We start from the raw sequence: 14,926 nt of genomic DNA, 5'->3' as shown, positions 1-14,926 counted from the left end.
TGCGATGCTGACAGCTCTACATTTCCAGGACTAAAATGTTTTCCCTTTACGGACAGGTTGGGGGGACTTTTGCATAATGTGTTCCTTTTTTTGTCACAACCCCATCTCCCAGCAGCATTGAAAGATACTGGTCAACCCTTCCGGCATTTCCAAAATTCCTTCCATCAGGAACGATCACACAGACCCAGAATTATTTTGTGATGCATTTACAAAAAAAAATATTTTGAATGGAAAATATTAACCTGTTTGTTCAGTGACTGTAATTAACGTCGGAATTAATTAAACCAGTCCTAACCGTGTCACTGGAGCATTCCCATCCCTGCTTCATAAAGGAGTTATGCACGGTGTCATTGGGAGTGTCACAGTGATAAGCGGCTCCACAGAGAGGGAGTTGAGGTATCAACGTTGGGAGAAAGAAATTGCAAGCTTTCTGCAATGGACCTGAATCCAGGAAAGGTAGATCTGGACGTTCCCACAATGGTTCAGCATCTGAGGGGCACAGATCTGAATGTTAGAACAATTGAGAGGAGTTTATACTCGATACTTTACGCACTTTCTCAAGATTGGTTGTACACAATTCATCGTGTTGAATATGCACTGAAACTGATTCAATACTTTTACTATCCAATCCTGGCTAGTGTTGGTGTCCCCGGTAAGTTTCTCCACTGATTATGAATGGTGTTTAACTCTGTTTAATTCTGCCACTCTTGCCGTCTGCTCTACCCTGTTTGTAACTGTTGCTTGTGGTCTGGGTCCTTATTGAGTGATCATATGTACAAAGCGCGGATCACTCTGTTAATGTTGCCTGTGTTGTGAAGTTGAGTTTGTAAAGATGTAAAAGGTGTTTCGAAAGATGAAAAGGAATTGTAAAAACCGGTAGGAGCGGGGAAAAGTGTGCAATCACTTTAGAAACGTGATTTTCTTTGACTCTAAGATGTTTAAACTGCAGAATGCACAGAAAATCTAAGTTGCAACACTTATTCCAGAGGCCAAAAACATAGGGGTTTCTTGGGTAACCGGCATGGCAGGTTTTGCATTGTGGTCAGCACAGTACGAAGTCTCACAACACCAGGTTAAATTCTACCAGGTTTATTTGGTACCATGAGCTTCTGGAATTTTGCTGTTTCTTCAGGCGTGTGAAGAGCTATGTTCAAAAACGGGACACAGAAACACACAAACTCAATTAACAAAATAATGTTGGAATGTGAGCCTTTCCAGGTAAGCTAGTCTGAAAGATACAGACAATGTGAATGGAGAGAGGGTTAAGCATAGGTTAAAGAGTTGTGTATTGTCTGCAAACAGGACAGTTAGTGAGATTTTGCCAGCCCAGGCAAGACGTGGGGGTTACAGATAATGTGACATCAACACAAGATCCCGGTTGAGACCATCCTCATGTGTGTGGAACTTGGCTATCAGTCTCTGTTCAGCGAACCTGCACTGTCGTGTGTCGTGAAGGTCGCCTTGGAGAATGCGTACCTGAAGATCAGAGGCTGAATGTGCATGACTGCTGAAGTATTCCCCAACTGGAATACTCCTGGTGATCGACATCCTGGGTTTTGCAAAATCTCACGAATTGCCCTGCCTGGAGACAATACACATCTCTTTAACCTGTGTTTGGCCATCTCTCCACTCACATTGTCTGTACCTTTTCAGACTTGATTGTCTCTGAAGACTCACATTCCAACCACTATTTTGTAAATTGAGTTTGTGTCTTTATATGTCCTGTTTGTGAACAGAACTTCCACTCACCTGATGAAGGGACAGCTCTCCAAAAGCTTGTGCTGCCAAATAAACCTGTTGGACTTGAACCTGGCGTTGTGAGACTTCTTACTGTACTTGCCCCAGTCCAACGCTGGCATCTCCACATCATGGTTTTGCATTGTGCCAGCCAATGAATTTAAATACAACAGACAGCTAAAAGGGACCTATTTGAAGTTATTGTTGTTGCCAACCTCAAGCCAATCTGAGTCCAGGGTTGTTGACAGGTCATTAGGATTATATAAAAAAAAACACACAACTGCCTTCAGGGCAGATCCACCAGTGCTTGAGCCAGGAGTACCACCAGGAGCAGAGCCCAATCACCTGAAGCAGTTAGATTTCAGGCAGCCATGGGGAGAGATTACTTCTCCAATGGGTGGTGAATCTGTTGAATTCATTATCGGAGAGAGCGGTGGACGTTCGGACTTGATGAATTAAGGAGACAGACAGAACTTTGAGTAGTAATGGATTAGAGCTTGGGCTGGGGGTGCGGTTCGGGGGGAGGGTGACACTGCTTGGGAATGGGAAGGGAGGGAGGGGGCTGGGTAGTATCATACTTGCTGTGCCCCTGATAGAACATTACAGCACAAACAGGACCTTCGGCCCACAAGTTGTGCCGATCACATCTACACCTACTAAGTCATAGAACTATCTGTAACTTCCAATCCCATTAGATCCCATATACTCATCCAGAAGTCTTTTAAAAGACCCCAGCGAGTTCGACTCTACCACCACCAACGGCAGTCGATTCCACTCACTCACCACCCTCTGAGTGAAAACCTTACCCCTAACATCTCCTCTGTACTTGCTTCCCAGCACCTTAAACCTGTGTCCTCTCGTATCAACCATTTCAACCCTGGGAAATAGCCTCCGAGAATCCACCCTATCTATTCCTCTCAACATTTTACAAAACCTCTATAAGATCGCCTCTCAACCTTCGTCTCTCCAGGGAGAAGAGACCTAGCTCCCTCAACCTATCTTCATAAGACATGCTTCCCAATCCAGGCAATGTACTTGTAAATCTCCTCTGCACACTCTCAATAGCTTCCACATCCTTCCTGTAGTAAGCCGACCAGAACTGCGCATAGTACTCCAAGTGGGGTCTGACAAGTGTCCTATAAAGTTGCAGCATTACCTCCTGACTCTGAAACTCAATCCTTCGATTAATGAAGGCCAGTACACCATACGCCTTCTTGACTACATCCTCCACCTGCGAGGTCTATTTAAGAGTCCTACGGACCCAGACCCCAAGATCCTTCTGCCCTTCAACCCAGCTAAGACTGCTACCCTTGATATTGTACTCCTGCATCCTTTTGGTCCTGCCAAAATGGACCATTACACATTTATCCGTGTTGATGTCCATCTGCCACTTCTCCGCCCAGTCTGGCATCCTATCTATGTCACGGTGCAACTTCTGACATCCCTCCAGACTATCCACAACACCACCAACCTTCGTATCGTCGGCGAACTTCCTAACCCATCCCTCCATTTCCTCATCTCGGTCATTTATGAAAATGACAAACAACAAGGCTCTGAGAATAGATCCCTGGGGCACTCCACTGGTGACCGACCTCCATGCAGAAAAAGACCCATCCACAACCACTCTCTGCCTTCTGCAGGCAAGCCAGTTCTGGATCCACAAGGCCAAAGCCCCTTGGATCCCATGCCTTCTCACCTTCTCAAGAAGTCTTGCATGGGGGACCTTATCAAACGCCTTGCTGTAGTCCATGTAAACCACATCCACCACTCTTCCTTCATCAATGTGTTCAGTCAAGATAGTTAAGGGTTTACTTGGCCATTGTCCAGAAGACCTATTCCACTGGGAAGTTGTGCTGTGCCTGCTACCATCTGGCCAACTTACATCAGATCATAGATTCACAGAAAACAAAATAGGGGGAAAAAGCTCGAGTGACTTCGGCTTTTATTTTAAAGGTGCAGACTGTACGGCCACGGCAATTACATCTGTGGACCTGTTGCGGAGATCGGTGAACTGTGGTGGATCCAGGCAATCTGGGAGGTTGCAACTGATTCTTGCCATAACTAACCTCCTGGTGCATCACATAATATTGGACAAATGTGTCACTGGACAATAGCCATTAAGGCAGGCTGCTTGGTTTTTCTTTGGTAGGGGCCTTGGTTTGAGTTTTTTTTTTACTTGGAGCATGGATCAGCGACTTTCCGACTGAGAGAGGACTCACTGCGCTTCACTGGTCCAGTAGGTCATAGTGGGGCAGAAAAAAAAAATACACTGGGCACTATGAAAGGCAGCTACACACTGAACCTTGATGCTTTAAAAGCAAACCCTCTGTGTCATTCAAGTGTGAGATTACTATTTCTTCCAGTGTTGTGCGAACAGTGGCCACAATGCTGTGGTCTCCCCTACAGGATATAGTCATTTGTAAATATTATAGAGATTCTGAACTGTCGAGGCATTAGGATCTCTCTCTGCCAACTGCTGGTACTGTCCAGAGGAAAGGGTGAAACCAGCGCTGTTTGGTACCAGCTCTGCTGCAGGGCTTGTCAGTATCTATCTGAAAGGTGACAGATTACTGCCTACAGGACTCCACTCTGAATTTTCTGTCAGAGTTACCCCCACAGCCTTCTCACACTCCAAATCCCCCACAAGGTAGAAAGACTATTTACCTCGAGCTGAGTGAGGGTCAATTTTGAGGGCCCCCGGAAAACTCTTTCCAAAATGTATCCCATTTTGTACCGACCATGGAGCATCATATTGGCACAGTGGTGTTAGTGCGAGTGGGTGAAACGACCATTACGGACTCAGGGTGTAGTTCAATAACGACACAGCTTTATTTTCTTTTCCGTCGACGGAGGTGCAGTCAGGACATACAATCAGACTGTCCTGAAAGCACACTAAACACCCGCCGCATCGGGCTACAGTTATACCTGATCTTCAGTGTAGTACGCAAATAAAATGCTAATCCTTTATTTACAGTATTTGACTTCAGCCATCCTGTTTCAATGTTTTTGAGTGTTGGGACAATTGTTTTAAGTGTGTGTTAATCGTTTTTGTCTGATTGGTTATTAATGGTCTAGAATCTCTGAGGTTTGAACCAGAAGGTGTGTCATTGATCTCAAAAGAGGTTTAAGGGGCCAGGGAGGTTTCCTTAGCTATGCTAATTTTAGGTGTCTCCATGGGTTGTTTGACTGTTTTAGAAGTGCTGATTTTGATGGGGTGTTGGATGTGAATTTTTTTAATTTAGTTCCTGTAGGTACCATCCTGTCCAGCTTCCCTCGTGTGCTCGCCCTCATTTGCATTCTAAAAGTATGCTCTTGCCTACTGATCGGTGTCTGTTACTTTGTGAATTTTAGTGGAGAGGCTCTGAGTGTAACTTTACTCTGCCTCCATATTGTGTGCCCAATTTCATAAAATCTGCTGTTGGATAACAGTGGTTAGCAGTGCTGACTCACAGCATCAGGAACCTGGGTTCAATTCCAGGCTCGGGTCACTGTCTGTGTCGAGTTTACACCTTATCCCCGTGTCTGCGTGTGTTACCTCCAGATGTTCCACTTTCCTCTCACACTCTAAAAGATGTGCTGGATCATATATAAAAAAAAATCTGATTCAGTGTGTGTGCACATTTAAATAAAAATGTTGCATCTGCAGTCTAAGTGGTAACTTATTCCCCTGAATCATGTCTAATTTTATTCTTTACTTATTTCCTGACAGTGAACATAATCACAATTGTGACGTTGATGAGCAGAAACTGTGGTCTGTCCAAATGTGTCACTCGTTACCTGGTGGCCATGTCAGTGGGGGATCTGCTGGTTGTCATCCTCGACCTGATATTGAGACACATTCCCATTGTTTATTGGAAACAGTTTTATTTCCTGTACTCAGTCCCCGTGTGTAACATCCACGCCGTCCTGCTTTATGCAGTCAGTGACTGTTCTGTCTGGTTCACCGTCACTTTCACCTTTGATCGATTTGTGGCCATTTGTTGCCCCAAGCTGAAAAGTAAATATTGCACTGAGAAATCGGCGGCTGTGGTTCTGGGAACAGTGACAGTGCTGAGCTGTTTAAAGAACATTTTCTGGTATTTTATGTTATTAAATCGATATGGGCTGGCGAACAATCCCTGGTTTTGTCACTTCACATGGGAAGTTGTAGAATCTCCGGTCTGGGGAACAATCGAGTTCCTCTACAACATTCTAACCCCGTGTGTCCCATTCGCCCTGATTCTGCTGCTCAATGCTCTCACCGTCAGACACATTTTAGTGAGCAGCAGAGCCCGCAGGAGACTCCGGGCTCACAGCAGTGGGGAGACCCCGAGTGACCCAGAGATGGAGAGTCGAAGAAAATCCATCATTTTACTGTTTGTTATCTCAGCCAATTTCATCATCTTCTGGTCGACATTAATGGTTTATACTATATGGATTCGGATGTATAACTTGGGCTATCAATCAGTAAGGTTACATCTTTTTGTTATGGAATTGGGTTTTATGCTGCAACTCACAAGTTGCTGCACAAATACTGCCATTTACACGGTGACACAGACTCACTTCAGACAGCAGTTAAAAGATCTCCTAAAATACCCCTTTACTGCAATTCTTCAACAGGGACAGAGAAAGAAACAGACAGAGAGAGAGAAAGAACAGAGACAGAGAGAGACTCTCACAGAGCGAGAGAGACAGGGATAGAGAGTGGAGAAAATGGTGAAGGTGATCTACAGGGAAGGAGAAAGAGAGATAGAAGAAGACAAACTGGGGGTTGTAATAAAAGAGGGAAAGGGAGAGGAAGGGAAAATGGGAGACAAAAAGTGGGGCAAAGAGAAATAGCCAGAGGCAGAGAGAAACAGATGTAGAGACAGAGAGCGGAAATGAATGGGAAAGAGTGAGACTGAATGAGTATAATGGAAACAACAAGAACAAAAGACAGAGCGAGTGAGAGCGAGTGAGAGAGAGTGAGAGAGAAAGAGAGAGAGAGAGAGAGAGAAAGAAGCACAGAAAGTGGCAGAGAGACATATCTAAAGACTTTACAGATAACCATCAGGTGGAGTTATTAGAATATGAGCTCCCTGATTGAGGCAGTTAATGCTGTCCACTCCAGGAGCTCTGCAGATGTATATAGTATGGAGTGTCTTGCTTACCAGAACTCAGGGTGTGTACACTCAGGATGTGGACAAATGGTTTTATCACTCGACTATTAATACAGAAACTCAGCTAATGTATTGGGCATCCGGGTTCCAATCTCGTCACAGCAGATGGTGGAATTTGAATAAATAGATCTGGAGTTTAGAATCCGCTGGTGACCATAAAAACATTCTTGATTGTCGGAAAACCCCAACTGGTTCACCAATGTCCCAGGAAAGGAAATCTGTTGTCCTTACGTGGTCAGGCCTAACCGTGACTCCAGGACCACAACAACGTGGTTGACACTTAATTGTCCTCTGAACAAGGGTGACTAGGAGGCCGAGTTGCGAAGGCAGATACCTTGAGCTGGTTACAATTAACAGACACTGGTCGCATCCCCAGTGGAAGAGACAGTAATCATGAACTTTTTCAAAATTCTCCCAGCGGCAGCCAATAATATTCGGCTGTGGAGGCAAACTTACCCAGTCCTGAATAAACTGAAGAAGTAAGAGCTAATGGGGGTAACCAAAAGCCTGTTACAGACAGAATTGCACCCATATTGGAGTGGCAGAGAACAGCTGACTGTGGAAGGTGGCATACTCCTATGGGGTTCACGAGTGTCATCCTGAGACACCATCCCATCCTGGCCGAACTTTACCATGGCCACCCAGGAGTGGCAATCTGAAGATCCTCCAAATTGCCACGTCAGGTGGCCAGGTATGGATACAGATATTTGCTTGAGTGTCAGTGTTGGCAATATCAACAAGGGCAGAACAGTCACCAGTCACTACGGCCAACCCACATTTGGGTTGGCCGTAGACGTGACGGCACATGGACAGTGCCGGACCATTCATGGGGTCTGTGTTCCTGATATTGGTAGATGCTCATTCAAAATGGATGGCCATATACAGGATGAGTTAATCAAACACAAGGAGAAGAGTGGAGAAACTTCACACCTCTTTCTTGACACCAGGCATTCTGCAGGTGTTGAATTCTAAAAATGGACCACCCACCATCAGTCAGGAATTTGTGCATTGCATGAAGTTGAGCAATATTTGATGCGTTGCTGTAGAGGGTACTGGTGAGGCCGCAACAGGAATACCGTTTGCAGTTTTGGTCGGCATATTTGTGGAAGGATATATTGGCCTTGGAGGGAGTGCAGAGACGGGTCACAAGGCTGATACCAGAGATGAGGGGGTTAACCTATGAGGAGAGATTTAATAGACTGGGTCTGTACTCATTGGAGTTTAGAAGGCTGAGGGGGGATCTTATAAGATAATGAAGGGGACAGATAGGGTAGAGGTAGAGAGTTTCTTCCCGCTTAGAAAGGATAGCAGGACTAGAGGGCACAGCCTCAAAATAATGGGGGGAGGACAGTTTAGATCGGAGTTGAGGAGGAACTTCTTCACTCAAAGGGTGGTGAATCTCTGGAATTCTCTGCCCATTGAAGTGGTGGAGGCTGCCTCGCTGAATATATTTAAGTCATGGGTAGATAGATTTCTGATAGACAAGGGAATTAAGGGTTATGGGGAGAAAGCGGGAAAGTGGAATTGATCCACTTCAGATCAGCCATGATCTTGTCGAATGGCAGGGCAGGCTCGAAGGCCTACTCCTGCTCCCATTTCTTATGTTCTTATGCGTTAGGATAGTGCCCACATTACCCATCATCCAATGGTCTGGCAGAAAGAGTTGTGTTCCCTGACAACTGAGTCGATATTGAAGAGAATCCTGAGCACCACAGGACATAAACAAACGGTCCCAGTTCCAGTGCTGCATAACTCCACCTGTGGCTTGAATCCTCTTTGTGCCCCTCTCACACTCTCCTCCAGGTGCTGAGCGTCTGGCCCCGTGTCCCAGTTTCCCCCTCTCACAGTCTCCTCAAGGTGCTGACAGTCTGTCCCAGTTTCCCCCTCTCACACCCTCCTCCAGGTGCTGAGTGTCTGTCCCAGTGTCCCTTCTCCCACTCTGCTCAAGGTGCTGACTGTCTGCCCAGTTTACACCTCCCACACTTTCCTCAAGGTGCTGACTGTCTATGCCACTGTCACAGTGACCCCCACACGCTTCGGGGGGGGGGGGGGGTGAGGTCTGGCTGTCTGTCTCAGTGTCCCCCTCTCACACTTTCCTCAAGGTGCTAACTCTCTGCCCTGGTGTCACAGTAAGCCCCTCGAACACTCTCCTCAAGGAGCTGACTGTCTGTCACAGTATCCCAGTGCCCTCCCCTCATAATCTCCCCAAGGTGCTGACTCTCTGCCCTGGTGTCCCAGTGATCGCCCCTCTCACACTCTCCTCAAGGCGTTGCTTGCCTCTCTCGGTGTCCCAGTGTCCCCCTCTCACAAGGTGCTGTTTTCCTGTCCCAGTGTGCCAGTGTCCCCCTCTCACACTCTCCTCAAGGTGCTCACCGTCAGTCCCACAGTCTCAGTGTCCCCCATCAGACTCACCTCAAGGTTACCCAATTAGCTTCTTCTGTGCTTCAATGAGTTTATGACTGGAAATATATAATGTAGCTGCAGTAATATCTTACAGGACTAGAAATTAGGAAGAAATGGAAATGGGGGAGTGCTTTACTCAGAGATGTGAGAGAGAGGGGGAAGTTCTAGGTTTTCTGAGGATCAATCTTTGTTCACCCAAAGCCTGCAGTTCGATTCGCTGGAGGACCAGAGATTTTCCAGTCCCCCAACTCTCCTATTGGCCTACATCTAAGCTTGCCGGTCACAGAGGTTGGGCACAGCCCCGCACATGTGCAGATTCCCTTCTTCCTTTGGACTTGCGCAGTCATGGGACGGGGTGGAGGGGGGAGATCACCAAGCGGCTTCTCCCTCTGGGCGGAGCCACCAGCCGCATGACCAGAAACCTTGGCTCGAGGAGGGGAAGGGGAACAATGGGTGGGGGCGGGGCTCCAGAGGGGGAGGGGAAGGGGAACAATGGGTGGGGGAGGGGGTCCCGGGAGGGGGAGGTGGAGGGGAACAATGGGTGGGGGCGGGTCTCTCAGGATGGGAGGGGAACAATGAGTGGGGGCAGGGCCCCAGAGGGGGAGGGGAAGGGGAACAGTGGGTGGGGGCAGGACTTCTGGGAGGCGAGGGGAACTATGGGTGGGGGTGGGGCTCCCAGAAGGGGGAGGGGGACAATGGGTGGGGGTGGGGCTCCTGGCAGGGGGGCAATGGGTGGGGGCGGGGCTCCCATGTCCCATGAGGCATACAAGATGATCAATGGATTGGATAGGGTGGATAGTGTGAGCCTTTTACCTCGGATGGTGATGGCTAACACAAGGGGTCATAGCTTTAAATAAATGGCTGGTAACTATAGGACGGATATCAGAGGTAGGTTCTTTACTCAGAGGGTAGTAAGGGTGTGGAATGCCCTGCCTGCAGCAGTTGTGGACTCGCCAACTTTAAGGGCGTTCAAATGGTCAGTGGATAGGCATATGGATAACATTGGAATAGTTTTGGTTAGAGGGTCATTAGATTGTTGCGCCAACCAGTGGAACCATCGAGGGCCGAAGTGCCTGTACTGCGCTATAATGCTCTATGTTCTTTGTCCACGTGCTGGAGTTCCCACCCCGCTGACCTGACAATTACGAAGGGGTTCAATAATCCAGTAGTGATTTCTAGGGCAGCACAGTGGGTTAGCACTGCTGCCTCATAGCACAGGGGCCTGGGTTCGATTCCTGGCTTGGGTCACTGTTGTGTGGAGTTTGCATGTTCTTCCCGTGTCTGCGTGGGTTTCCTCCAGGTGCTCCAGTTTGCTCCCACAGTCCAATAAGATGTGCTGGTTAGGTGCATTAGCCATGCTAAATTCTCCCTCAGTGTACCCGACCAGCAGCCAGAGTGGGACGACAAGGGGGTTTCCATAACAACTTCTCTGCAGTGTTAACGTCAGCCTACTTGTGACTAATAAATAAGCTCTAACAGGAGAAAGTTCTTTATCCAGCGAGTGGTGAGAATGACAGACTCATCACCACAGCGAGTGACTGAGGTGAACAGCATGAATACACTGACAGGGAAGCTGGATACATACATGAGGGAGAAAGGAATAGAAGGATATGCTGATGGGAGGAGATGGAGAGAGGTGGGTGGAGGGTCATGTGGAGCATAAACACTGACACAGACTGATTGAGCCGACTGGCCTGGCCCTGTGCTGTAGACTCAATGGAATAGAGACAAATGTATTTATTTTAGATCTACCTGTAGTGGTAGAAAAAACACTATTTACTGTCCAGGATTAAATAAATGTCCTTCATCAGCTTTTGTGGATCATTGCAGTGGAAATGTGCTCTCCCAGGCTCAAAGAGTATCAGCCCACTTGGAGCAAAGTTGTGAGACTGGCACATTGTGAATTCTCACTATATATAAGGCACCTCAATCGAGTCTACACATTGTAGTAAACTAAAATCAAGGGGCTCATTGAAGAATTCTACACTGCCCCCCACATCGCCGAAGGGCAAAAAACATTAGTGGATGTCAGATACGGACCTCCAAACTGCAGTGGTGATGTTGGGACTGGCATCAAACACAAAATTAGAGATGCATGTGATAAGGGAGTATTGGTGATCATGGATGATTTTAATTTGCACATAGATTGAGCAAATCAAATTAGCCACAATGACGTAGAAGAGAATTCCTGGAATGTATACAGGATGGTTTAATTGACCAATATCTGGAGGAACCAACTGGAGAGCAGGCCAGCTTAGGCTGGGTACTGTGTAATGAGAAGGGAATCTTTGCCAATCTAGCTGTATGAGACCTCTTGGGGATGAGCGACTGTATCATGATAAGACTTTTTAAAATCAAGCTGGAGAATGAAGTAGTTGATTCGGAGATGAGGGTGCTAAATCTTAAGAAACCTATGAGGATATGAGACGTGAGTTGGCCTTGATAGATTGGGGAGAGTTACTTCAAGAGATGACAGTGGATAGGTGGCACAGGGAGCAATCCTGTGATTACAACCCAAGAGGTCCTGCTTTTTAACTTTCTCCCTAACTCCCTTAACTGCTGTTGCAGGACATCGTCACTCTTCCTACCTTTGTACCAATATGTACCATGGCCACTGGTTGTTCACCCTCTCGCTTCAGAATGTTTACTGCCTTTTAGAGACTTCCTGGACCCTGACACCAGGGAGGCAACATAACATCCTGAAGTCTCTTTCATGCCCACAGAAGCACCTATCTGCACCCCTAACTATACAGTCCCTTATAACTATTGCTCTAGTGCTCTTTGTACCTCCCTGCTAAATAACAAAGGCAGCCTTTGTGCCAGTGCTCTGGTTGCTGTATTTATCCCCTGATAGGCTATAACCCCCCAACAGTATCCAAAATGGTGTACTTGTTATAGAAGGAGGTGACCACAGGGGATTCCTGTGCTGACTGCCTGCTCCTTCTAGCAGTCACCCATCTATCTGCCTGCACCTTGGCTGTGGTCAAGTTTCTAAAGCTCCTATCTATGACACTTTCCGCCATCTTCATTCTGCTAAGTGCATCCAACTGTTGCTCCAACCTATCCATGCTGGCCGTAAGGAGCTGCAAGTGCGTGCATTTCCTGTAGATATAGTCATCCGAGATGCTGGAAGCATCACAGATCTCCCACATCTCACAAGTGCAGCACTTAACCCCACAGACTGACATTTTGAGCACCAATTAAATTTAAGAAAATTTATAAAACTCTTACCTTCACTTTTACCTTCTTGCACTGTCCTTTTTTTAGATAAATTGGGGTTGTTCTCCTTGGAGCAAAGTAGATTGACAGAGGTGTACAAAGGTACATGGTGGTGTCGAAGTTTACATGCTCTGTTTACACATGTACAAGCTTTATGGGTCATCCAGTCTCGAAACGTTGGTTCTATTCTCTCTGAAGTGGAGACGGCGGTGTTGGACTGGGGTAAACCCAGTAAGAAGTCTCAGTACACCAGATTAAAGTCCAATGGATTTATTTGGTAGCAAAATCCACTAGCGTTGGGAGCGCTGCTCCTTCGTCAGGTGAGTGGGAGTTCTGTCCACAAACAAGGCATAGAAAGACACAAACTCAATTCACAAAATAATGATTAGAATCCAAATTTTTACAGGTAATTAAGTCTTAAAGGTACAGACAATGTGAGTGGAGAGAGTGTTCTATTCTCTCTCCACAGATGCTGTCAGATCTGCTGAGATTTTCCAGCATTTTCTGTTTTTAGTTCCCTTTATTTTTCCTTCTCTGTCACCGCTCTGCCTCATCAAAAAGACATTGGGACTCAGAGGGTTGATGCAGTTTGATGGACAAGTTGTTTCCATTCTGAACAAAGGGGAACAAGCTCCGCCCACTCAATGACATCATTGCCCTCTACAAACATGGCGACGGCACGTGCGCACTGCTGCATATTGCCCCCAATAAAGATGGCGAACGTTAACCCGGAGCGAACCTGAGGAGCTGCAGCCCTGCTCAGTACAAACTGGGTCCGGGAAGCTCTCTTCCGAGGTTTGCTGCTTACACCACATGCTTACGCAGCGTTTTCACCCACCTGGGCGATCCATTGCTCTCTCTGTACCGTCAATCACTTCTAACAGATTTCCCAGCCCAAAACAAAAGCCGATTTCCATCGCCATTACTCACACTGCGCATGCTCCAGACAAAGATGGCCCCGCCCCCGTCCGCTTCTATTGGTTGGAGGACCGAACGCACCACCCCCTCTTCCCATTGGTCGATACCGCCGTCGATCAGTCCTGTATTGTGACGATGACTTGGTGCTTGTCCAATAATAAGAGTCTCAGTGTAACAATGACACACACAGGCTCCAGTCCAATCAGAGTGGAGATGGAGCACAGAGAAAACCCAGCAAAACACTGGCTGACTCTGAGTGTAACATAAACAGTGTTTGTTCACATAATAAGAGTCACATTGCAGTATGTTAGTGAACACAGTATTAGATCCAATTTCCTTTTAAAGTTACTATTAAACCTGCTTCTAGTACCTATCGGGTTGTGCATTCCAGATCATATTATTGTGTAAAAAAAATCTTATCACCCCCTTCAATACTGTTGTCAATTATATTAAATCTCTGTGTCCTCTGCTTAAGGTCTAGATTGTAATAACTGAGAGAGGTTTAGGGCAGAGATTACAGATACTAGGCTCAGACTGCAATAACTAAGAGAGGTTTAGGGCAGAGATTACAGATACAAGGCCCAGATTGTAAGAATTGAGAGAGGTTTAGGGCAGAGATTACTGATACAAGGCCCAGATTGTAATAACTGAGAGAATTTTAGAGCAGAGTTTACTGATACAAGGCCCAGATTGTAATAACTGAGAGGTTTAGGGCAGAGTTTACTGATACAAGGCCCAGATTGTAATCCCTCTGGGAGGTTCAGGACAGAGATTACTGACACAAGGCCCAGATTGTAATAACTGAGAGGGTTTTTTTAGGCAGAGATTACTGACACAAGGCCCAGATTGTAATAACTGAGTTAGGTTTAGGGCAGCGATTTCTGATACAAGGCCCAGATTGTAATAACTGAGAGAGGTTTAGGGCAGAGATTACTGACACAAGGCACAGATTGTAATAACTGAGAGGGGTCCCCTTCGCCACATCAGGGTGTGGTGTGAGTTTACATCTCTCGGTTATATTGGGAGTCAGTGACAATGTCCACTTTCAGGATAAATGACTTTTAACCTTGGACTGCACCATTGTTTTGATGTAGACTTGGACAATGACCATCATTGAGATTTACCGGATTTGTCAACAAATATCCCATTGATTTCTGAATAATTACCCCAACATTTGCAAAGTCTCTGTTTCTCATTTGTGTGTAAAATCCCTACAGTACAGGGGGAGGTCATTCGGTCCATCAAGTCTGCACTAACCACAATCCCATCATGCCCTGTCCCCGTATCCCACACATTTACCCTGCAACTCCCCCTGTCACTAAAGCATGACCTATCAACCTATCCCACACATCTTTAAACAGTGGGAGGAAACCGGAGCACCCAGAGGAAACCCACGCAGACATGGGGAGAACATGCAAACTCCACACAGTCACACGAGGCCAGAATTGAAACAAGTCACTTTGAGGCAGCAGTGCAAACCAGTGTGCCACAGTGGTGCCAGTATCTGGTGG

This window comes from Carcharhinus amblyrhynchos, unplaced genomic scaffold, assembly GCF_965287045.1.
Source record: "Carcharhinus amblyrhynchos unplaced genomic scaffold, sCarAmb.v2.hapA scaffold_38, whole genome shotgun sequence".
NCBI lineage: Eukaryota > Metazoa > Chordata > Chondrichthyes > Carcharhiniformes > Carcharhinidae > Carcharhinus > Carcharhinus amblyrhynchos.
The sequence above is the reverse complement of the archived record's forward strand: the minus strand, read 5'-3'. Positions refer to the sequence as shown.